At 32.5% G+C, this 24,640-nt stretch overlaps 1 non-coding gene across 1 annotated transcript; it reads right to left on the bottom strand.

Annotated features, from left to right (window-relative positions):
* Window positions 1-18,252: 18,252 nt before the first annotated feature.
* Window positions 18,253-18,334, bottom strand: TRNAN-GUU (transfer RNA asparagine (anticodon GUU)). The gene has a single exon. It is a non-coding gene; the product is annotated as a tRNA-Asn (tRNA).
* Window positions 18,335-24,640: the final 6,306 nt, after the last annotated feature.

Raw genomic sequence — 24,640 nt, 5'->3', positions numbered from 1 at the left:
AGATCTGTTTATTCTTTTAATGGCCCTATTGTCTTCTTGTTCTAGCAGATTTGCACAGTTTTCCCTGATAATTTTCTGCATGATGCTGTCCAGTTCTTTTTTTGATCTAGGTTTTTCTAGTAATTGGATGATTTGGAAATAACTCTCCTGGATCTATTTTCCAGGTTGTTTGCTTTTCCTAAAATGTACTTTATGTTTTCTTCATTTTTTTCAGTCTTTAATTTTCTTTGATGGAATCTTATAGTCACATGATTCATTGGTTTCTATTTGCTCAATTCTAATTTTTAGGGTTTGATTTTCTTCAATTAACTTTTCTGTTTCCTTATCCAGTTGATCATTTTTACTTTTAAAGGAATTGATTTCTTTGGTCAATTTTTCATAATTTTCTTGCATGTCTCTCATTTCTTTTTTCCAGTTTTCTTCTTCCTCTCTTCTTTGTGCTTTTGGATTTGAGTCCAATTCATAGAAAATTTTAAGACTTCTTCTGTGTGAAATTTTCCACTGATTTCTTCCTATGACATGGCATTGTTATCATCTTGATCTGAAAAGCAGTTTTCTGTAGTGTGTGCTTTTTTAACTTTTTTGCTCATTTTTTTGTGTTAGCTCTGCTCCTGGGATATAGGGAGATTGAATCCAAGCATTTTATGCTGGGGCTGGGGTCTGATCCCTGGCCCATCATTGGCAAAGATGTTGCCTATGTACTCCAGGCTTTGCCTCTGCAGAGGTTTAATTTCCCCTTTAAGTTCAGATCCTGCCTATGCAGTAGTTTGTTTCCAAGTCAGTCCTGTCTTTTGCCCCAGTATTCCCAGGGTTCAGACTTTGTTTGAGGTTGGGAACTTGACTTGCTATCTAGATGCCAAGACCTATACTATTGTCAAACTGTTAGGACCTTGAGTGTACTTAAAGTCTCCCTCCCGCTTTCTCCTTCTCCAGCCTCACTTGACTTTATTTCCCCTTTTCCTGCAAAGAGACAGACCTTCACTATAGATCCTCCTTGTTGTTTATTGTTGAAAACTTCTTTAGATCTTTTCTTTTTCTTTCTATAACTTTGATGTCCATGTATAGACTTCATTTACCTTGGGGAGGAAAATGCTCCAGGAGCCTGTTAGCTTCATGCTGCCATCTTGGCTCCTACTGCTTGTGAAATTATATACTGATTCAACCATTCTGAAGAACAATTTGAATTATGCCCATGCAAACTCTTTGAGCAAGCAATACCACTACTAGTTTTATATTTAAAAGACATAAAAACAAAAGGAAAATATATTTTAGTAGTTCTTTTATTGGTCAGAAAAAGTTGGAAATTATAAAAATGCCAATAAATATAGGTAGCATGAAGCAAGTTGTTTTATTTGATTATGAAGGAATGCTATTATGATATATAAGATTTAATGAACAGGATGCTCTCTGGAAAACCTGGAAAGACTTACATGGACTGATATAAATTGAAATGAGCAGAACCATGAGAATATTGTTTACAGTAACAGCAATATTGTATGAAAATTAATTATGAATGAATTAGCTATTCTTAGCAGTAAAATGATATGACAATTTGAAAGACTAATGATGAAAAATGTAATCGATGCTCAAACAACTGATGAAGTCTGAATGAAGACTGAAGCATATTTTTCTTTACTTAATTTATTTATCTTGGGTTATTTTGTCTGTGTTTTCTTTAGAATTAGGTTAACTTGGAAATATGCTTTATATGAGTGCACATGTATAAACGTATATCAAATTACTTGTCCTCTCAGTGAAAAAGGAGAGAGATTATTAAAAAATAAATGAATGTTGGAAATTGTTTTATATGCAATTGAGGGAATATAAAATATTATTTTTTTAATGTAGACTATTTTGATTATAAGGACTTTAGCAATAGAAGGAAGGAAAGAAGTAAGAGTGAGAAAAGGTAATTAAATCTCTCCAGTTGGAAAAATAAGGACACAGAAGGACAATAAATGACTTAGAAGAAAAGGTGGAAAATATTAACTAAAGAGTAAACCACATGACAGAGTAGAAAAATAAGACAATTTGCAAAAACAGAAAAAAATATCAGAAGAAAATCTGAAAGTCTATTTGGCCAGAAAAAAATGGAGAACACTGTCCTGTCCTAGAATTGTATTCAAATGAGGTCTCTAGCAGCCCAGATGAAGCCACTATATTCCTACTGGCTATTCAAGGGTCTTGGAGAAGGAACAACTAGACCTCCTTAGGCATTAAATCAGAGTAGAAAGTAATGGCACCTTTAATTGTTCTTTAACTGAATGCAGAAGTTAATAGATTTGCTGAAGAAAATGGCATTTCCATATGTCCTTATTCAAATTTTAAAACAAATAGGAGTGTAAGAATTTATTGTATAGAGAGTATTTCAATAGGTTCATAATTTTCCAAAAATTAAACAGAAGATTCTATTGAGCATAGATGAAAACAAGACAATTATGCCTAAACAAATGGACAGAAATACCTCTATATGTATCAGTCCCTTTATTAAAAGCATATACATATATATATATGTGTGTGTGTGTGTGTGTGTGTGTGTGTGTGTGTGTGTGTCTGTGTGTGTGTGTGTGTATGTGTGTGTGTGTATAATCTTCCATTGAATATTCTAGTAGGTCTGTAGAATATGAAAAAAATACAGAATTTGTGAATTAGGAAGATCTACATCAACCATTCTGTATTATGAGGTGGTGGAAAAAGCAAAGGACTAAATTTACTCTATGTAAATCAAAAAGAAAATCCAGGAAAAAACTGGGTCATTTTAAAAAAGTATGTTGGGTTCTCTAGATTAAATAATAAATAAGTATTCCTAGAATTTTGATAAATTCTTCAACCAAAACCAAGTTCAAGGATAATAACAAAATTTATTTCTTAGAAGATAGACAATATACATTCCTATTCAAATGAATTCAGAAATACCTAAAGTGTAGTAGTTCCCAGAGAGTTTCTTTATCTAGATGATCTACTATGTCCATTTAAAAACATAGAAACCCCAGAAGAAAAAGGATTATTTGAATGACAATAAGAAGTGAAATCACTGAAAAAAATTATTAAATGAGTAAGAACTTCATGTAAACATTATCAAGAACAGAATTAAGTTGTTGTTTTTAGAATATTAAAAAACATTGAAAATTTCAGGTAAATGTAAATGTATCAGAGAGACAGAGTCTTCTACAATTAAAGTAGAGCAAGATATTTTGATTTAAAAAAAAATAGCTTGACAATACCTCCAAGATTGACTGGGATGATTGGGTACCTGAAAATTCTATAAGCAATGTGTAGGAAGTTGAAGTGTAATATGTTGTTGAAAAGAGTTAAAATCATCATTAAATGCCATAATATATGATTATTTAATAATTTGGACTGAATTATGCTTTAGCAAAAAATATCTTTAACATAAAAAGAATAGGAACTGCAAAGTAATTATTTTTTTAAAATTTGCACACTTGAATTATATAAAATCATGTAATGTATTGGGAAATGAAATATTTTCACTAATGCATTTGATTTACTTTTATACACAATATTTTTAAAGGTTTAGTTAGAATTATATTAACTTTTGCATATTCTTAAATGTTGTATATGATTACAATATTTTATAAATATTCATTATACTATATATTAAATATATAAAATTCCTACAAATATTAGTTAAATGGAAAGCATAACATGCAAAGCATAATTGTTTCTGTCTTATATTTACTAAATCATTTAAATAAGTTAATGAACATTTGGGAACAAAATAAAAATTTAAATTGAAACATTTATTTTTTAAATTAAAAAACAGAAGAAATTACTCTTTTTTTACAGAAGAAGCAAAGGAGAGGGGAGGTAAAGTGGCACAGTAGATAGAGAACTGGCCCTGGAGTCAGGAGGACCTGAGTTCAAATCCAATCTCAGACACTTAATAATTACCTATCTGTGTGACCTTGGGCAAGTCACTTAATTCCATTACTTTTTTTAAAAAATCACTCTGGAATAACAGGAAAGAATAAGTTAAAAACCAGAAGAAAATTTTGACCTACTGTTGAATAAAAATAAGTGATCTGCAAAAATTACTGAAGAAAGATAACATATAAATAAAAGCACAAAATTATTGCCTTTGATATTGATAATCATCCTTGCTATTTTAAGAAAAAATATTAATTTTATTGCTAGTTAAGAATTAGGAGCAATAGGTTTGCATAACAGAGGCATTTTTAGATGATGTAATAAAAATATAATACTATCCCAAATTAATCACTTTTGAGGGAATATTAAAGAAAGTCTTTGAGAAATGACAGCAAGACTAATTCTCAGGCATACAATTAAGCTTTTTAATAGTAAAAAATAATAAGTTCCCACTTAACACTGATTTTTTGTTGATTCAGTCTATAGAAGCTGATTTTAATTTCTTCAAAAATATTTTAAAATATTTCATTTATATTTTGTTTTTCTCCATCATGTTCTATTTATATGTCACATGAATTTACTTACAAAGCACAGTTTGTCTCTATTATCTTTATAACTTTTTGAGGGAAAAAGTCATGTTATTTTTCATTAAGGTTGTAGTATGTATAATCAGGATTGTAGGAGGAACATCTCACTTTCAAACTGAGTTGGAAGTCCTCTGGATAAGGGCCCTTTTCTTTGATAAAATTAAAACCAAACATTTTTTTTGTCTCTTTGAGGAAACACTGATGTCACAATTCATGGCTAATTTATTCATCTGAGCAACAGAGTTGGGTTTGTCCTTTTGAGAGAGGTCTAGGAAAAGGATTCTAAGGAACAGAGGTTATGTATAAAAAGAAGAGGGGAAAAGATATGGCTTCAGTACTCTAGAAGGGGAGGTCTGTGTCCCAATTTGGCACATCCATGTAATCACATGGCCCAAGGATCACAGCTGAGAAAGACAGTAGAAAATTGTTGAAGGGAGCCTAGGTCAGGTAAGATGCTGCATCAGCATTATCAGTTAGCTGCAGGGAGTGAAGTAATAAAGAATTTCTTGATTTAAGTTGGGAAATTGATGGACCAAACCAAGGAATCTATGATTTTTATGGATTTACTAAATAGCAGTAAAAGATGTAGAATAAAAATAATAGTGATAAAAATGGATCTTTTTTTGGTTTTTGCAAAGTAATGGAGTTAAGTGACATGCCAAAGGTCACACAGTCAAGCAAGGAATAAGTGCAAGAGATCAAATTTGAAGTCAGCTCCGCCTGAATACAGGGCCATTACTATATATACCATACCATGTTATTGTCATATTTCACTGATATTTTTGAAACCTATACTAGAAATGTCCAGGGGAAACACAATCCAAGAATTTCCATTACCCACATTGGGTAACTTAGATTACAGTATAATAACATCACTTTGAAAATTTTTCTTAGTCTATCAGGCTGGTAAATGTCACAAGAAGGAAAGATTCCTTGATTCTACCTACCACAACTTATTTTCTTTTATGTGAGAAAGTTATCACATGAACTGAGAATTGTTTAAATTGTCAGAGAAGGCGAAATCCCAGTGAAAAAGAAAGGAAACTATTTTAACTCTTTTATTTATTTATTTATTTCCCCAACTATATGCAAGGCTAGTTTTCAACTATTATTTGTAAGGTTTTGACATTCATATTAATCTTCCTCTCTCTCTCTTCTCTCTCCCCTCTCCCTGATTGAGAGCAATCTAATAGAGATTATTCATGCATAGCTATGCATGTATAATCTACAAGCATAAAACACAAAATGAAATTTAAAAACTGAGAGTTGTAAGCTTTGTTCTGTATTCAGACTCCATATTTCCTTCTCTAGATATGAATGGAGTTTTCCATTAGGGTCTTTTAATATTTTCTTTGATTAATTTACTACTGAAATGAGTAACCCCATCATAGCTCATCATCACACAATGTTGCTGCCAATGTGTACGATGTTCTTCTGGTTCTGCTCACCTCACTCAGTATTAGTTCATGAAAGACTTTCCTGGCTTTCTGAAGTCCTGTCCCTCATGATTTCATACAGAACAATAGTACTCTATCACGTTCATATACCACAATCTGTTTAGTCATTTTCCAGTTGATGAGTATCCCCTCAATTTCTAGTTCTTTGTCACCATCCAAAAAGCTACTATAAATGCTTTTGTATTTGTGGGTTTTTTACATTTACTTGTGATCTCTTTGAGACACAAACCTAACAGTTGTATTACTGGATCAATTGTACATCCAAATTGCTCCCCAGAAATTTTGAATCAGTTCCCCAAACAATGCATTAGAGAACCAGTTTTCCCAAAGCCCCTCCAATATTAACTTCTTCACATTTTTGTCATATTGACTAATCTGATAGGTATCAAGTGATAACCCAGAGTTGTTTTAATTTGCATTTCTCTAATCAACAATGATTTAGAGCATTTTTCATGACTAGAGATTGCTTTAATTTCTTCACCTGAAAACTGCCCATTCCTATAGTTGACCATTTGTCATCTGAAGAATGACTTGTAGCTCATAAAATAGATGCGCTTCTCCCTATATTTTAGAAATGAACCCTTTATTAGAAACACTAGCTAAAAATTGTTTCACCACTTGCTACATTTTTATATCAGTTGCTTTTTTTTAATTTGTACAAAACATTTTAATTATCCATTTTGCATTTTATGTTCTCTTTCTGCTCCCTTTCCATAGATCTGACAGATATATTGCATTAGTTTGTTAGTAGTCATTGATATACTCAATTATGTTAATAGTTTTCCTAATATTATCCTAACCTTATATTTCTGGTATAAATTCTACCTGATCATAGTATAGTTCAATAATTACTTGGTTAAAATTTAATTTATATTTTTTGCATCAATATTTATGAGGGAAATTGGTCTGTAGTATTTTTCCTCTGTTTTGAGTCTTCTGGGTTTAGATATCACCACCATATTCATGTCACAGACGAAATTTGGTAGAATTCATTCTTCACCTACTTTTTTTTCATATAGTTCATATATATTTGGAATTAATTATTCCTTAAATGTTTGGTAGAGTTAGCTGGTGAATCCATCGGATCCCAGAGACTTTTTCTTGGGAAGTTCCTTGGCTGGCTTGTTGACATTTATTTTCTAGGTCAGCTGTTTTTTTCAACATGATATTCTAGATATCTTCTTAAGGTTTTTTTTTTATTTTGCTTGACTGATTCTTGATATCTCATAGAGTCATTAGCCTCCATTTGTCCCAGTCTCTTCTTGATTTTTTAGGGTTTTTTGCAAGGCAAATGGAGTTAAGTGGCTTGCCTAGGGCCACACAGCTAAGTAATTATTAATTGTCTGAGACCGTATTTGAACTCAGGTACTTCTGATTGGCCGGTACTTTATCCACTGCCCCCATCCCAGTCTATTCTTTAAGAAATTATTTTCATCAGTTAACTTTTGTTTCTCCTTTTCCAGTTGGTCAATTTTATTTTTAAAAGAGGTGCTAATTTTTTTTTCCATTTACCCAAATGTGTTTTTGAAGGAGTTATTTTCTTCAGTCCATTATTTGGTTTGCTATTAAGAATAGCTGAATTTTTCTTGCATTTATTTTCCCGAGTTTTCAACTTGATTTTTAAAATCCTTTTTGAGCTCATCTTTTTGGTGCTGGAGAGGAATTCATATTCTTCTTGATAGCTTCACATGTACTATTTTTTCTCACATTCATTTCTGAGATTATATTTTGACCATTCTTAAATCTTTAATTAGCTTTCTATAGTCTTAGGTTTTCTTTGACTTTTCTTACTTATCCTGGGTTTTGTTTAGGCATTGTCCCAAGGCAATGTTGGTAGAGGGGCCCCCCACATGCTTTCTGCCTTGAGAACCATAGAACATTTTTCACTGGACTGGTTTATCTGAGTTGAGAAGTACATCCGCTTGCTCAGTGAGCTGAGGTCATCCAGGTTGGCAACACTAGTAGCTTGTTGTTTGAACTGGGGCAACTAGCCCAGTTTGGTTAGCTGAATAGGGTGTCTGGGATACTTGTACTGGAGCCCTCCCAGTTGAACTACTATGCCATTGACCTGCAAAGCTGAGGTTCCAGGAATGTCTCCTGTGACAGAGAACCTCCAGCTGTTCCCTCCACTTTCCATTACAGTGTTTTCAATTCCTAACCCTGGGCACATTCATACTCCACTCAAAACAGATTTGGTGGAAAATATTCTATTCTGTTCTTTTGTGGTTTCTGTCTCTCCGGAATACATTAAGAGGCTTGAATAATGTAGTTTCTGAGGAAAGCCCAAAAGAACTTAAGAATATTCCTGGCTTCTATACACCATTTTGGTTCCACTGACAAGTTTGAACTTCTAAGTAGTTCAAGCTATACTCCTCCATTAGTGTTATTATTTTTATTGGGTTTAGTAAGCCTGTCGCCTTAATTGATAAATGTTCAAAGCATATGAACCAGGGAGTTTTCAGATGAAGAAATTAAAGGTATCCAGAAGAGGAAATAAAATACATAAATAACCCCATTTAAGAAAAATGAATTTTATAAAGCATCAAAAAATATCATATGAAAAAGTATCCAGGTCCAGATGGATTTGCAAATGAATTCTAATAAACATTTAAGGAGCAATTAATTCTTATTCTACATAAATTATATTTAAAAATAAGAGAAGAAGGAGTTCTGTCAAACTCTTTTTATGACACCGATATGGTACTGATACCTAAACCAGGAAAAGACAAAAAAGCAGAAAAAAATCTCCCTAATGAATACTGATGAACAAGTTATTAATAGGATAATACACTATAATTGTTTAGTTAAACCCAGGTAGGCAAGGATGTTTCAGTATTGGGAAACCACTCAACATAATTGAACATATCAATAGCAAAGGAAACAGAAATCATATGATTATCTCAACTGAAAAACGTTTGTTAAAATACATCCATTCCTGTTAAAAACACCAGAAAGTTGAGGAATAAATGAAGCTTTCCTTAAAATAATAAATATTATCTATCTAAAACTATCAAAAATATTATATGTAATGGGAATAAACTCATAGCATCTCCAATAAAATCAGGGGTGAAATATGATGCCCATTATCACCATTACTGTTTATAAAGTATCAGAAATGCTAGCTAAAGCAATAAGAAAAGAAAACAGAAATTGAAGGAATTCTAAGTGGCAATGAGGTTGCAAAGCTTTCACTCTTTGCAAATGATATAATGCTATACTTAGAGAACCTGAGAAAATTATCCAAAAAACTCCTTGAAACAACTAACAAATTCAGCAAAACATCAGGATATAAATTAAACCTAAATAAATCTTCAACATTTCTATATATGAACAACAAAGCCCAAGAGCAAGAGATAAAAGTAGAAATTCCATTTAATGTAACTATTGACAATATTAAATACTTGGGAATCTACCTCCCAAGTTAAATACAGAAACTGTATGAACCCAATTATAAAAAATTTCTCACCCAAATAAAGTCAGATCTAAATAATTGGAAAAAATGTCAATTGCTAATGGTTAGGTTGAGATAACATAATAAAAATGATAATTCTACCAAAATTAAATTACTTTTTTCAGTTCCATACCAAACTACCAAAAAATTATTTTACCCAGCTAGAGGAGAGTCAGCAAGACTAGGTTATACTATAAAGGTGAAGAATAGCAAAGAAACTGATAAAAAAAACCTAGAAAGGAAGGTGGTCTAGCTCTACCAGATCTAAAACTATACTGCCAGTCATCAAAAACTTCATGGTACTAGTTAAGGAATAGAGTAATAGATCAGTGGATGAAGATAGCTTCAAAAGAAACTACAGTAAATGACTACAGCAATCTATTGTTTGACAAACCCAAAGACATCAGTTTCTAGGATAAGAACTCTTTCTATAACAAATATTGAAAATAGTATGTAAAATAATATGGCAAAAACTAGACATAGACCAACATCTCACACCCTTTACAAAAATAAGGTCAAAATGAGTTACAGGATTTAGACATAAAGGGAGAAATCATACAGAAATAGAAAAAAACTATTTATTACAGCTATGTAAAGGGAATAAATTTATGATCAAACAGGAATTAGAGTACATTATAAACTGCAAGATGATTGATTTTGATTATATCAAGTTAAAAAGTTTTTGCACTAATAAAATCAATGATGTCAAAATGAAAAGTAAAGCAGAAAGCTGGGAAGTAATCTTCGCAATTAGAAATTCTGCTAAAGGTCTCATTTCTAAATTATATACAGAATTGCATCAAATTTATAAGTTTACAAGCCATTCTCCAATTGATAAATGATCAAAGGATATAAATGGACAATTTTCAAGTGAAGAAATTAAACCTCTATATAATCATATGAAAAATGCTCTAAATCATTATTAATTAGAGGAAATAAAAATTTAAAGATCTATGAAGTATCTCCTCACACCTCTCAGTTAGCCAAGATGAGAAAAGGAAAATGATCAATGTTGGAGAAGTTGTGGGAGGATTGGTACATTAATGCATTGTTGTTGGAGTTGTGAACAGAGCCAACCATTCTGAAGAGCAATATGGAACCATATACAAAGAGCAATAAAAATGCTTAATCCCTTTGACCCAGCAATTCCAATTGCAGACCTATATTCAGGAGAAATCATAAAAAATAGGAAAAGTTCTAAATGTTCCCACATATTCATAACAACTCTTTTAGTTGTGGCAAAGAATTGTTCGTGCATTGGATAATGGCTGAACAAGTTGTGGTACCTAAATACTAAGGATTATTATTGTTTTACAGGAAACCAGAAATGGTCAGTCTCTAGAACAGCATGGAATGATTTACAAGAGATGATGCTAAGCAATGGGAGCAGAACCAAAAGAACAATGTACACATTACCAATAACAATGTGAGATGAGCAACCTTGAAGGAAACAACTTCTCTCAACTGTTCAGAGAACTAGGACAGCCCTCTTAGACAGGCTATGGGCAATGCTATCCCCATCCAGAGAAAGAAAAAGAAAAAGAAAAAGAAAAAGAAAAAGAAAAAGAAAAAGAAAAAGAAAAAGAAAAAGAAAAAGAAAAAGAAAAAAACAACCCTTCAGAATCTGATGAACATTTCATAAAAATTATCTCTTATGCTTCTCTTTTCTTTAATCCTAACTTCTCACACTCAAAATGACTAAACTATAAACATGTTTATCAAAAATATCTATTAACAATGCTAACCTGACTGTTTTCCAGTGAGGGGAGTGGGGTAGGAATGGAAGGTGGAAGGAAATTTTGCAAATTAAAAATATACATATACATATGGCTGAAAAAATAAAAAACAATAAAAAAGAGAACTACCTTTGCATATACCTGGAGGAAGTAAAATGTAGCAATATGGAAACTATACTCATGGAAAACCTAAAACAATGATAAAAACCTTTCCCATATTTGGTATTTTTTTCAGTCTGATTACTCTTTTCTCACTGTCTTATGGAGATGTGACATAAGTTAATTTTGTATACCCCCAGGGATATACTATACAGAGACAAAAATGAATGAATGTTTTCAGAAAAGCAAGATGTGAATTTGCAAGTGTGCTAATGAGAAATCTCTAAGAAGGAAGATTGTCTATTTTTTTCCAGTATATCTGATTTGAGTAATAGGATTCATTTATGTATGCAAAAACTATCATAGTGTTTTGCACATGATAACTATTTAATGAATGTTTATTTAAACCAATTGATTGATTTGGAGAATTCAATTCTGTTTAAGTAAGAAAGAGTATATGCTTAGGACTAAGGAAGATTGGAGACAATTCCAGGAAGATTGTAGAGTGGATCAGAAAACTGTAGGCTTTCCAAATTTCTTCCACAAAAATACGATAGAACATTGCCTCAAAATCAATACAGAGGAGCAGAAACAAATTAAAGTCAGGGTTAGGCAGTTGTTCTCCTAAGACATTTTAAGAAGTTTCCTGGAAAGATCAAACTACAAGGGTGGAGTTTCAGCTATGTGAAGTACTAATACATCCAGACTGAGGAATCAACAAATGCTAAGGTCTGGGAACAACTAGGATAGAAGACAGATTCAGCCTCAGGAGCTTTCAAAGTGTAGATTGATTAAAAAGAATTGAATGATGTATTGTTGAGAGATTACAAGCAGAGCTGTACTGACCAGATGCTGTCCTTAGTTGTGTCTCTGGGGAGAAGCTAACGCATATCTGATGAGTATGGTAGGAGAAGGGTGGGGACCCTCCTGGTTCTGGTGGGACTTTTAATAGAATAGAACTAGTGGTTTCAGTACAAGTGCCCCCCAGAAAGCAGCACAGAGAAATAAAGAATTTTCTTGATAGTGCAGTCAGTGTCCTCACTCTGGTTTAGGAGTGGAGGAAAGTGCCCAAGACTGAGCTCTGTGGTAGGGCTCAAAAAAAAAAATAATATGGTAGACATTGAGGCTTGGGTATCATTTCAAATGCTTTATGGATTATTATTATGAGGATGCTTATTATAATAAGGTGCTATAAGCAATATAAAACCAAGCAAGCAAAGAAGAAAGAATCCAGTCAGGTAGCTTCTATGGAGATAGTGAAGATTGTGGTTTATATTCAAAGGAATATGAATGGCAAAAAAAAACCCACTTATATTTCTATGAGAAATTTCAAATGACCACAAGTCCAAAAAAGTTCTTAGAAAAAATTTAAAAGGTGCTTATGAAATCAATTAAGAGGGATCAAGGAGAAATTAGGGAAAAAATAAAAGGAATCCAAGAAAATCAAGAAAACTATGAAGAAAACATCATTCAATTAGAAATAGAGAATCCAAAACTTAAGGAAGAAAATAATTACTTGAAAAATAAAATTGGACAGGGGAAGGTAATAATGTTATAACCAATGCAAAATCAAAATAATGAAAAAATATATGGGAATATAAAATACCTCATAGAGAAAAACTGATCTGGAGAACATCAAAGAGAAACAATATAAGAATAATTGGACTACTTGGAATTTATGATTATAAAAGAATCTTGATATAATATTATAAGACGTTATCAAGGAAAAATGTTCTAAATTTCTAGAACAAAAAATAAAGTGGAAACCGAAAAAAATTAATCATGACCCAAAAGAGATTCAAAGATGAAAATTTACAGAAAAATCATAGCCAAGATTCAAAGATCCCAGGTCCAGGAGAAAATACTGAAAGCAATAAGAAAAAAAATAAGTACATATAATCAGGATTACATAAAACCTAGCAACTTCCAAATTGAAAACTTTAAGTATGAAATGTTATATTTTGTAATGTTGGGGATATGATCAAGAATAATTTACCCAGTAAAGGGAAGTATAATCTTGAATGAAAAAAAAATGAATGTTAACTACTTGAAAAATTTTCAGATAACTGGAATAAAACCAGAATATAATGGAAAATGTGACATAAAAGATCATATATATATATATATATATATATATATATATATATATATATAGAGAGAGAGAGAGAGAGAGAGAGAGACAGAGACAGAGACAGAGACAGACAGAGACAGAGACAGAGAGAGACAGTGAGAGAGACAGTAAACATTAAAGATAATTTATAAGAAAATGAGTCAGGTCAAACTCCTTACTTATTATATATGTGAAAATGCTAACAGTACTTATGGTTATCATCATTATTTGAGTAGTTTGAAAGGAAGGTTTATACTGAGCTATATATAATGGGGTGATTCCAAAAAAATGAAAAATAAATAAAACCTCACAGTGATAATCAAAAAGGAATGATTTTCTATTACAAATTAGGAATAAAGGAAAAGTGATATGGAAGAAATTTGTTGCAGTGTGATAATGCTGCAACCCTATTCTTTTTTTTTAGGTTTTTTGCAAGGCAAATGGGGTTAAGTGGCTTGCCCAAGGCTACACAGCTAGGTGATTATTAAGTGTCTGAGATGGGATTTGAACCCAGCTACTCCTGACTCCAAGGCCAGTGCTTTATCCACTACGCCACCTAGCCACCCCTGCAACCCTATTCTTACTGGAAATAATTTAAATGTATATGCTTTTTAACATATAAATTTGAGGGATTAAAAATTATGAGAGGAGGGGGAAGAAAGAAATGTTAAGAAAGATAGTATATTAAAATGGAAAGGATAAGGAAAGGACTCAATGAGATGACTAGATTAAGGAAGAGGACTTCAAGGAAAGAGAAGTAAATTAGAGGAGTGAGGAGGGATAAGGCAAATAGGACAGAAAGTATAGTGAGGAAAATCAGGATGGAGGGAAATACACAACTAGTTGTTATAAATTAGAAAGTAAATGGGATGAATTTGCCCATAAAATGGAAATGAATATCAGAATGGATTAAAATCTAAATGCAATAATATTTCCATTTCAGGAAATATAATAAAAATGAAAGATACACAGAGGGATAAAATAAATGGCTGGAGGATAATTTATTATAAGCATGAGTAGTAATTATGATCTCACATAAAGTTAAAGATAAAATAGATTTAATTAAAAGAGAAAAAAATGAGAAATCATACTACATATTACCAAAATTATCCAGAATTCTTTTAGCCCACTTAAAAGAAAAGGCAGTATAAAATACTTGAGACTATATCTACCAAAAACAGAAACAGAAACAAGATGACTATAAAGCTTCTTTATACAAACAAATATGATTTAATTAAATTTAGAAATATATGGTTAGATGAAGTCAATATATTAAAATAAAATATAATATATTATATAATATAATAAAATATATTAACAATATTAATAATATAATAATAAAATATAATAAAAACATGGCAATTTCCCCTAAGAAATCCACCAGTTCAACATCAACTCAAAGAAATTACTAAAAAAACCCCATTGACTTAAAAATATTAACAAAATTCATTTGGGAAAAAAAGGTCAAAAATTTCAAAGAAACTAAAAGTAAAAAGGAAGAATATTCAACTGTCCTTGATATTAAACTGTATTATAGGGGAAAGTATATATTGTTGAAGTAAAAAATTAATATTTTCAGTTATTTTAAATGACATTTTTCTTGCTTATATCAAACCAATATCACCAAGATAAATGGAGAGCAAAAATTTGAGGGAGAATATTTCTTAGACAATCACTCAGATAACATATGATTGTGATGGCATGTATTGTGAAATAAGAAATGATGAACTGTATAACATGATCAATATGAAATTACGTCTAATATATACATGTATAATCTATAGTGTATTACTTGCTTTGAAGGGAAAGGAAGGGAAGGATGAGAAGGATGAGGAGAAGAATATGAAACTCAAAACTTTACAAAAATGAATTTTGAAAATTATCTTTGCATATTGTTGAAAAATACATTTTTTATTATTAAAAACAAAAATTAAAATAAGTGAACTGGTTGATTTAGAAAAAAATGAAGACACAAGAACCTATCAAGTAAGATGCTATCAATTTCCAGAGAAAGAACTCACAAATTGTCAAATATGTGTATATGTAAATATATTTATATGTATGTGCATATTTTTGCATGCATAATATGTATTCTCTATGTATGTGTAATATGTGACTTTTATATGTGTATTTTATTTGTGTGTGTGTTTAATTGTAGCATTCTGTTGGACAAGGCTAAGGGAAGAGATAAAGTAAAATAAAAAATATACAGCAGAGAGCAAAAGCAAACTTATTAGAAAGCACAGAAAAGCTGACTGATTTCAATAAATTCTGTGAGATTTATTATATAAGTTTTCATGAAATGTTCTTTTATGTTCCACTGTAAATATAGGCATGTTCATTTTTATTATTTTGTATTTGACTAAAATATACAAAACATTTAAAAAATAAGGAATATTGTCTGATTTTATTGGTAGCAGGAAACCTCAAATGAGCAATCTCCCTTATCAACCTTCTCTTCAATTGGTAATCTTGATGATGTTTGTCCATCATTATTAAATAAGACCATTGCATCAGAGAGGTGTTGCTATGACAAACAGATCAGTTGGATTTAAGTAAGGAGGGACTGTGACTTTTTCTGCTGCAGAATCATCTCTGTCCACTGGTTAGATATGAGTCAGAATGACTGGAAATGGCTCTGGATACAAGGTAATCAGGGTTAACTGACTTGCCCAAGGTCACACAGCTAGTACGAGTCAAGTGTCTGAGGCTTTATTGCAACTCCTATCCTCCTGACTCCAAAGGCCAGGGTTCTATATGCTGCACCATCCAACTGCCCTATTCTTAGAGAGCAGCCTAAAATGAAGAGATATTAAGATATTAACCCAGGATTACATAATTGGTATTTGTAAGAAGGAAGATTTGGATCAACATCTTCCTAGCTAGTTTTCTATCACCTATGCCACGGTCTGAAAATATTTAAAGATTCGAATTCTTGTTATTTCATAGAATACTTGAAAGAGAGTGCAATATTTTTGTTATTATGTTTGTTCCTATCTTGGAAATGTTCTGATTCAATCTACTCAATATTCACCACATTCTGTCACTGATATTTTTAAACTCACTTTCTAAGCACTGAGCTTTTTGCCAACATTACATAATTTATCTCAAGACTCTAATGGATACAGAAGTTTATCGATATAGATTTTCCCTCCAATGTTACAAATCAAAACCCATTCTTGCCTGCCTATTTTATGTAAGTCTTATATAAGAATAAATTCTGTTTATTGTTATGAATAATAGTCTGAAAGTCTTAAAAATTTATTAACATTTTAAACAGATATCTAAACATATCTATTAAGGGAAAGACAATTTTTATCACTAAATCTTTCTTATAACTTAGAGAATTTTTCCAGAAACAACACATGGAAACAATTCATCCTGCGAGGAGATAAGCTTTTTTGGATGAAATAGTCTTCAGTGATGGTGCCACTCATCAGTTTGACATATGCTTTAAGGATATTTTAGTATTGTTACCAACTTGTAGTTTATAAATAGGACAACACAATTTACTTTTGATTCACTTTTATTGAGCACTGACTCTGAGCAAGATACTTGGGGAAAAATACTGAAGTAGATATTGAGAATACAAAGAACAAGAAAATATAATACTTGGCTTTAGAAATAGTTTCAAATAAAGGAAATAACAGGATCACTGTTAAAATAGAGAAGGTATGTACAAATTTCCTTTTGGTAGAATTAAGAAAAGGGAAAAACTCACCTCAGCCTCGGAAAATTAGGGGAAATTTCCTAGAGAGGATAATATTTGAGTTGGATATTGAAGAAAATTTTAATGGACAGAAATATTAGGAGAGTGCATTCCAGGTATAGTAACTTAAAAAAATTGGAAGAAACACCAAATAATATGGTTTGATTATGTCAAGGGTGACATAACATACGAGAGAAGGAAATGAGATGGAAAGAGGTGAACATGAGGTTCTATGGAGAATTATGTATCATTGGCTTTTTTAACATCCCAAACTAAAGTTTGCTATCTTTTAAGACATAGTCCTTTCAGAAATACGTATTATAAGTCTTGATTGCTATAGAAATGTATTAGTATGAATATCTCTGGATGTCTGACTTTGTTATTTCTGGCAAATCAGAAGTTTTATCGTACAGTGAAAAAAATATCATTGTCATAGACAGAAAATCAGATTCAAATTTTGCTACTTACTTAGTACTTCCAGAGTAGTTTGTTCATCTGTGAAATGAGAGATGCAAAAAAAAATGATCTCTGAAGACTCTGCAAGCTCTAAATCATTGAACTTCTAATTCTTTGTATTGTACAACTTGATGGTTATCATCACTTATTTTTTAGTTATTTTATGCCACTGAACTTATTTAATATAATAGAATTTAACTAGAATACTGTTGTCAGGGCTACTTATATAATACTAATACTGATGAAAAAGACAAATAACACATGTTATATAGTACTTCAAGGTTTGCAGATTACTGTACATGTATTAGCTAATATTATTCTTACAACAATTAATATTATTAATAAAAAGCTTGAAGAAAATGCTATTACTTTTCCCATATAACAGATAGGAAAAAATAGGTAAACAGATTAAGAAACATGACAGAGTCACAGAGGTTCAATAGATTAATTGAATCCTTTGAAGAAGGATTCAAACACAGATCTTTCAGATTCTAAAGCCAGCATGTTATGTTCTAATCCATTCATTTGTAATTATTTTTACAATTGTTGTTAATGCATTTGAGTAAGTTTATTTTTTTTAGGTTTTTCTTTTTTTGCAAGGCAAATGAGGGTTAAGTGGCTTGCCCAAGGCCACACAGTTAGGTAGTGATTAAATGTCTGAGGCTGGATTTGAAATCAGGGACTACTGACTCCAGGCTGGTGTTCTATCCATTGCACCAACTAGGTGATCCCAAAATACACTCCACCTCCCACCACTACCGAAGAGGATGAGATTCAAACCCATGCATGCATAGCACAATGGATTAACAGTCCATCACCTTAACCACTCGGCTACCACATCCTTGAGTAAGCTTATTTTTTAAGCAGTTTTTGATTTACTGGTGATCATGATCATAGGGTCCTATTGTGAAGTTCCATTGGCACACAAATGTCATTATGGGATGTAGTCCTAAAGTCTAACCTCAGAGAAGCATCCATCTAGCATTGGTTGGCTGTAAACCAAAAAATAATTATTTATTCATAATATATGGAATCACAATATAAGAAAATTAGAGAATTGGAGATAAGAACAAATTTGTGTTCAGTCAAATAGAGGATTTCCTGAATTTACTGACACAAAGACAAAAACTGAACAGAAATTTCAATCAACAAATACATGACTAAAGAGTAGCATGATAAGGTAAATGAAAAGGGAAAGGAAAAAATAAAATAGAACAAATGTAAGTGAAGACCATCAAACTGTATTCAATTCATTTGTAAAACTATTTTATTTATTTTCAGTTTTACAATTTTCCCCTAATCCCCTCATCCCCCACAGAAGGCAATTTGCCAGTCTTTACATTGTTTCCATGTTATACTTTGATCAAAAATTGAATGTGATGAGAGAGAAATCACATCCTTAAGGAAGAAACATAAAGTATAAGAGATAGCAAGATCAGACAAAAAGACATCAGTTTTTTTTTCCTATATTAAAGGTTAGAGTCCTTGCTCTTTGCTCAAACTCTACAGTTGTTTCTCTGTATACAGATGGTATTTTTCCATTACAGAGCCCCAAATTGTCCCTGATTGTTGCACTGATGAAATGAGTGAGTCTATCAAGGTTGATCATCACCCCCATGTTGCTGCTAGGGCGTACAGTGTTTTTCCTGGTTCTGCTCATCTCACTCAGCAACAGTTCATTCAAATCCCTCCAGGATTCCCTGAATTCCCATGCCTCCTGGTTTCTAATAGAACAGTAGTGTTCCATGACATACATATAACAGAGTTCATTACGCCAATCCCCAATTGAAGGATATTTACTTGATTTCCAATTCTTTGCCACCACAAACAGGGCTGCTATGAATATTTTTGTACAAGAGATGTTTTTACACTTTTTCATCATCTATTCAGTTATAGACCCAATAGTGGTATTGTTGGATCAAAGGGTACGTACATTTTTGTTGTCCTTTGGGTGTATGTCCGGGGTCTTCTTCCCCGGACCCCCGAGTGAGCTCCCCAGTGGGCACTGCTTCAGGCGTCCCTGGTTTTTCCCTCCCCCGGGGATCAGCGAGGAGGGACTCCGGCAGACATGTCTTCAGGAGGCATATGTTTTATTAGGTGCAGAGGGATCCCCCGAATAGCTCAGGGTGTTGGCTAATATAGGGAGCTAGTTCTGGGCTGCCACCCCGATCCGCCCCGAGGGCGGAACCTACCACCTGATTGGAGCAAGCGACACAGGCCAACCAGGCGAAGCCACTGTTCCCCTTAAGGAGCCGTGTCTTCTTTGGATTGGCCTGACCTCACTCTCGGGGAGGTCCTATCCACTCAGGCGGTCAGGGCCGACCCCCCAACAGGTGTAGTTCCAAATTTCTCTCCAGAAAGGTTGGATGAGTTCACAGCTCCATCAACAATTTAATAGTGTCTCAGATTCCCCACAACCCTTCTAACAATAATCATTATCCATTCTGGTGATATTGGCCAGAGGTCTGAGAGGTGTGAGGTGGTAGTTCAGAGAAGCTTTAATTTGCTTTTCTCTAATAATTAGAGCAATTTTTCATATGATTATAGTTTGCTTTGATTTCCTCATCTGTAAATTGCCTTTGCATATCCTTTATCCATTTATCAATTGGGGAAATGGCTTTTTAAAGTAAAAATATGGCTCAGTTCTCTGTATATTTTAGAAATAAGTCTTTTTTTGGAAATATTAATGATAAAGATTGTTTCCCAGTTTACTACATTTCTTTTGATCTTGGTTATAGTGGTTACTCTGTGCAACACCTTTTTAATTTAATGTAATTGAAATAATCTAGTTTGTTTTTAGTGCTGTTCTCCATCTCTTCCTTAGTCACAAACTACTTCCCTTTCCATAGATCCGTCAGGTAAACTAGTTTTTAATTTTCTCGTTTGTTTATAGTATTATATTTTATGTCTAAATCCTTTATCCATTTGGATATTATCTTCATATAGGGTGTGAGGTTTTGGTGTAATTTAAGTTTCTTCCATAATAACTTCCAATTTTCCCAGCAGGGTTTATCAAAGAGAGAGTTTTTATCCAAATAGTCGGACTCTCTGGGTTTATCAAATAGAAGATTACTATACTAGTTTTCTGCTATTGAACTTAGCCTGTTCCACATGTCCACCATTCTATTTCTTATCCAAAACCAGAAAGTTTTGATGACTGATGTTTATAATGTAATTTTAGATCAGGTAGGGCTAAGCCACTATCTTTTGAACTTTTTTTTCCCATTAAATCCCTGGAAATTTTTGACTTTTTATTTCTCCATATGAATTTACTTACAACTTTTTCTAACCCATTGAAGTAATTTTTGGGGGGAATTTTGATTGGCAGGGCACTAAACAGATAGCTTAGTTTTGATAGAATTGTCATTTTATTATATTAGCTCTACCTATGCATGAGCAGTTGATATTTGCCCAGTTGTTTAAATCTAATTTAATTTGCATGAGAAGTGTTTTATAATTGTTTTCAAAAAGTTTCTGATTCTACCTTGGCAAATAGACGCCCAGGTATTTTATATTGTCTGAGGTAACTTTGAATGGGACTTCTCTTTCTAGCTCTTCCTTCTGTATCTTGCTATTCATATATAGAAAAAGTTGAGGATTTATGAGGGTTTATTTTCTAACCTGCAACTTTGCTAAAATTTCTTATGTTTCCAGTAGTTTTTTGGATGATTTTATGGGATTCTCTAGGTATACCATCTTGTCATCTGCAGAGAGTGAGAGTTTTGTCTATTCTTTCACAATTCTAATTCCTTCTTTTAATTTTATTCTCTAATTGCTGAAGCTAACATTTCTAATATGATAATGAATCATAGTGGTGATAATGGGCATCCTTGTTTAACCCCTTATCTTATTAGGAATACCGCTAGCCTCTCCCCATTGAATATAATGCTTTTTGGAGGTTTCAGATAGATATTGATTATTATTCTAAGGAACTGTCCATTTATAACTACAATCTATAGTGTTTTTAGTAGGAATAGTTACTGTATTTTGTCAAAAGCTTTGTCAGCATCTATTGATATGATCATATAATTTCTGATAGGTTTGTGGTTGATATATTGGAGTATACTAACAGTTTCCCTAATATTGAACCAACCCTACATTCCTGGGATGAATACTACTTGGTCAAAATGTATTATCCTAGTGATAACTTCTTGTAATTGTTTTGCTAAGATTTTATTAAAGATTTTTTCATCTATATTCATCAGGGAGGTAGGTCTATAATTTTCTTTCTCTGTTTTAACTCTTCCTGCTTTAGGTATCAGCACCATATTGGTTTCATAGAACAAGTTAGACAATTCCATCTTCCCCTATTTTTCCAAAGAGTTTATAGAGAATTGGAACCAATTGTTCCTTAAATGTTTGGTAGAATTCACTTGTGAATCCATCAGGTTCTGTATATTTTTTCTTAGGGAGTTCAATGGTGGTTTATTGAATTTCTTTTTTCTGAGATGGGGTTGTTTATATATTTAATCTCCTCTTCATTTAACTTGGGCAACTTATATTTTTGTAAATATTCATCCATTTCACTTAGATTATCAAATTTATTGGCATAGAGTTGGACAAACTAATTCCAAATTATTGCATTAATTTGTTTCTCGTTGTTGGTGAGTTCACTGTTTTCATTTATGATACTAGCAATTTGGTTTTCTTCTTTCTTTTTTTAATCAATTGACCATAAGTTTATCAATTTTATTGGTTTTTTCTTAATACCAGCTTTTGGTTTTACTTATTAATTCCATATTTTTTGCTTTTATTTTTATTAATTTCTCCTTTAATTTTTAGAATTTCTAATTTGCTATTTATTTGGAGATTTTCCATTTGTTCTTTCTCTAATTTTTTTAGTTGAGTATTTAGTTCATTAATTTCCTCTTTCTCTAATTTATTCATGTAAGCATTTAAGGATATAATATATCGCCTGACAGCCACTTTGAGTGAATCCCATGGGTTTGGTATGTTTGATTTCTGTAATTATCTAAGATAAAATAATTAACTCTTTCTGCAATTTGTTGTTTGATCCACTCATTCCTTAATATGAGATTATTCAGTTTCCAATTAGTTCTGGCCCTATATATCCCTGACCCAATATTGCATATGATTTTTATTGCATTGTGATCTAAGAATGTGGTATTTATTATTTCTGCCTTTCTGCAGTTGATCATTAGGTTTTTGTGCCCTAGTACATGGTCAATGTTTGTACAAGTGCCATGTAGCGCAGAGAAAAAGGTATATTCCATTCAATTCCCAATCAGTTTCCTCCATAAGTCTATCATATCTACTTTTTCAAGCCATCTATTTAACTCCTTAACTTCTTTATTGTTTATTGTATGATTCGATTCTTGTAGATCTGAGAGAGGGAGGTTGAGGTCTCTCCCACTAGTAGAGTTTTGCTGACTATGTCTTCCTGTAGTTCTTTCAGATTCTCCTCTAAGAATCTGGATGCTATCCCATTGGGTGCATATATATTCAGTATTGAAAGCACTTTATTGCCTATTCTACCTTTTAGAAGGACATAGTTTCCTTCCTTATGTCTTTTAATGCTATCTATTTTTGCAGCTGCTTTATCTGAGATAAGGATTGCTACACCTGATTTTTTTCACTTCAGCTGAAGCAAAATATATTTTGCTCCAACCTTTTACCTTTACTCTATATGTATCTCTCTTCTTCAAATGAGGTTCTTGTAAGCAGCATATTGTAGAATTCTTTTTTTTAATCCACTCTGTAATTTCACTTATGTTTTAATGGAGACTTCATCCCATTCACAAATTTATAAGTACTAACTCTTTATTGCCCTCCATGCTATCTTCCCTCTGTTTGTATTTTTCCTCCTTTACAGCCCTTTATCTGTATTCCCCAGTATTGTGTTTCTGAATACCAGCCCCTTCAGCATGTTTGCCTTGCTATATCCACCCCCTTTTCCCTTCCTTCCCATTCCTTTCTCCCTTTTCCCTTCCCTTCCTTCTTTTAGTTCCCCTTTTTTCTCCCCCTCCCTATTCTTGTCCCCCCTTCCCTTTTCACCCTTTAATATTTGAAAGGTAAAATGTGTGAAAGTTAACTGAGTATGTGTGTAAGTTAACTTTAAGCCAGGTCTGAAGAGAAGAAGATTCAAGTTTTTCTCATCTCCTCCCTTCTTCCCCTCTAATACCATAGGTCTTTTGTACCTCTTAATGTAATGAGATTCACCCCCATTTAATCCCTCCCTCCTCCCATCTCCTTCCTGTCCCACTCTTTTAAGGAGGAAGTGTTTGTAAATCATTCTATCTGAGTCATAGAAAACTCTGAGTATCCATCACTTCTAGCTAAGTATATTCTATCTAGTGTTTCAATTCTTGAGAGTTATTAGAGTTTTTCTCCCAAGTAGGGTTATAGGCAGTTTCACCCCATTGGATAGCAGTCTCCTGGATTAGTCATGAGTGTCCATCACTTCTGGTTTGATATATTCACTCTGTTAGAGTTACAGTTGTGAAGAATTATGAGAATATTTTTCCCATGCTGGGGTATAGCCAGTTTCATGTTCTTGGATAGCAGTTTTTTTTTTCTGTACTCCCATTTTTAAAAACCTTTCTATGTGTCTCTTGAACTTCCTGCTTGATGTACAAATTTTCTATTTAGCTCTGGCATTTCATCAGGAATTTTTGGAATTCTTCCATTTTGTTAAATATCCACCTTTTTCCCTGAAAAAGAATGCTCAGCTTTGTGGGATAGTGGATTCCTGGCTGCATTCCAAGCTAGCTTGCTCTTTGGAATATCTCATTCCAAGTCCTTTGATTCCTTAATGTTGATGCAGCCAGGTGCTGCATAATACTTAATGTGGCCACTTGGCATTTAAATTGTTTCTTTCTGAATACTTGCAGGATTTTCTCTTTTATCTGATAGTTCTGGAATTTAGCCACAACATTACTTGGTGTTTTCATTTTAGGATCTCTTTCTTGAGGAGATCAATGTAGTCTTTCAATAGCAACTTTGCCCTCTGGTTCCATGATATCAGTGCAATTTTCCATTACTAGATCCTGTAATATTATGTCCAGGCTTTTTTATCATCAGTGTTTTCAGGAACTCCAATAATTCTCAGGTTGCCCCTCCTCGATCTATTCTCAAGGTCATTGGTTTTGTTGATGAGGTAGTTTACATTCTCTTCTATTTTTTCTAT

This window comes from Macrotis lagotis, chromosome 7 (assembly GCF_037893015.1).
Source record: "Macrotis lagotis isolate mMagLag1 chromosome 7, bilby.v1.9.chrom.fasta, whole genome shotgun sequence".
NCBI classification, from domain to species: Eukaryota; Metazoa; Chordata; class Mammalia; order Peramelemorphia; family Peramelidae; genus Macrotis; species Macrotis lagotis.
The sequence above is the reverse complement of the archived record's forward strand: the minus strand, read 5'-3'. Positions and strand labels throughout refer to the sequence as shown.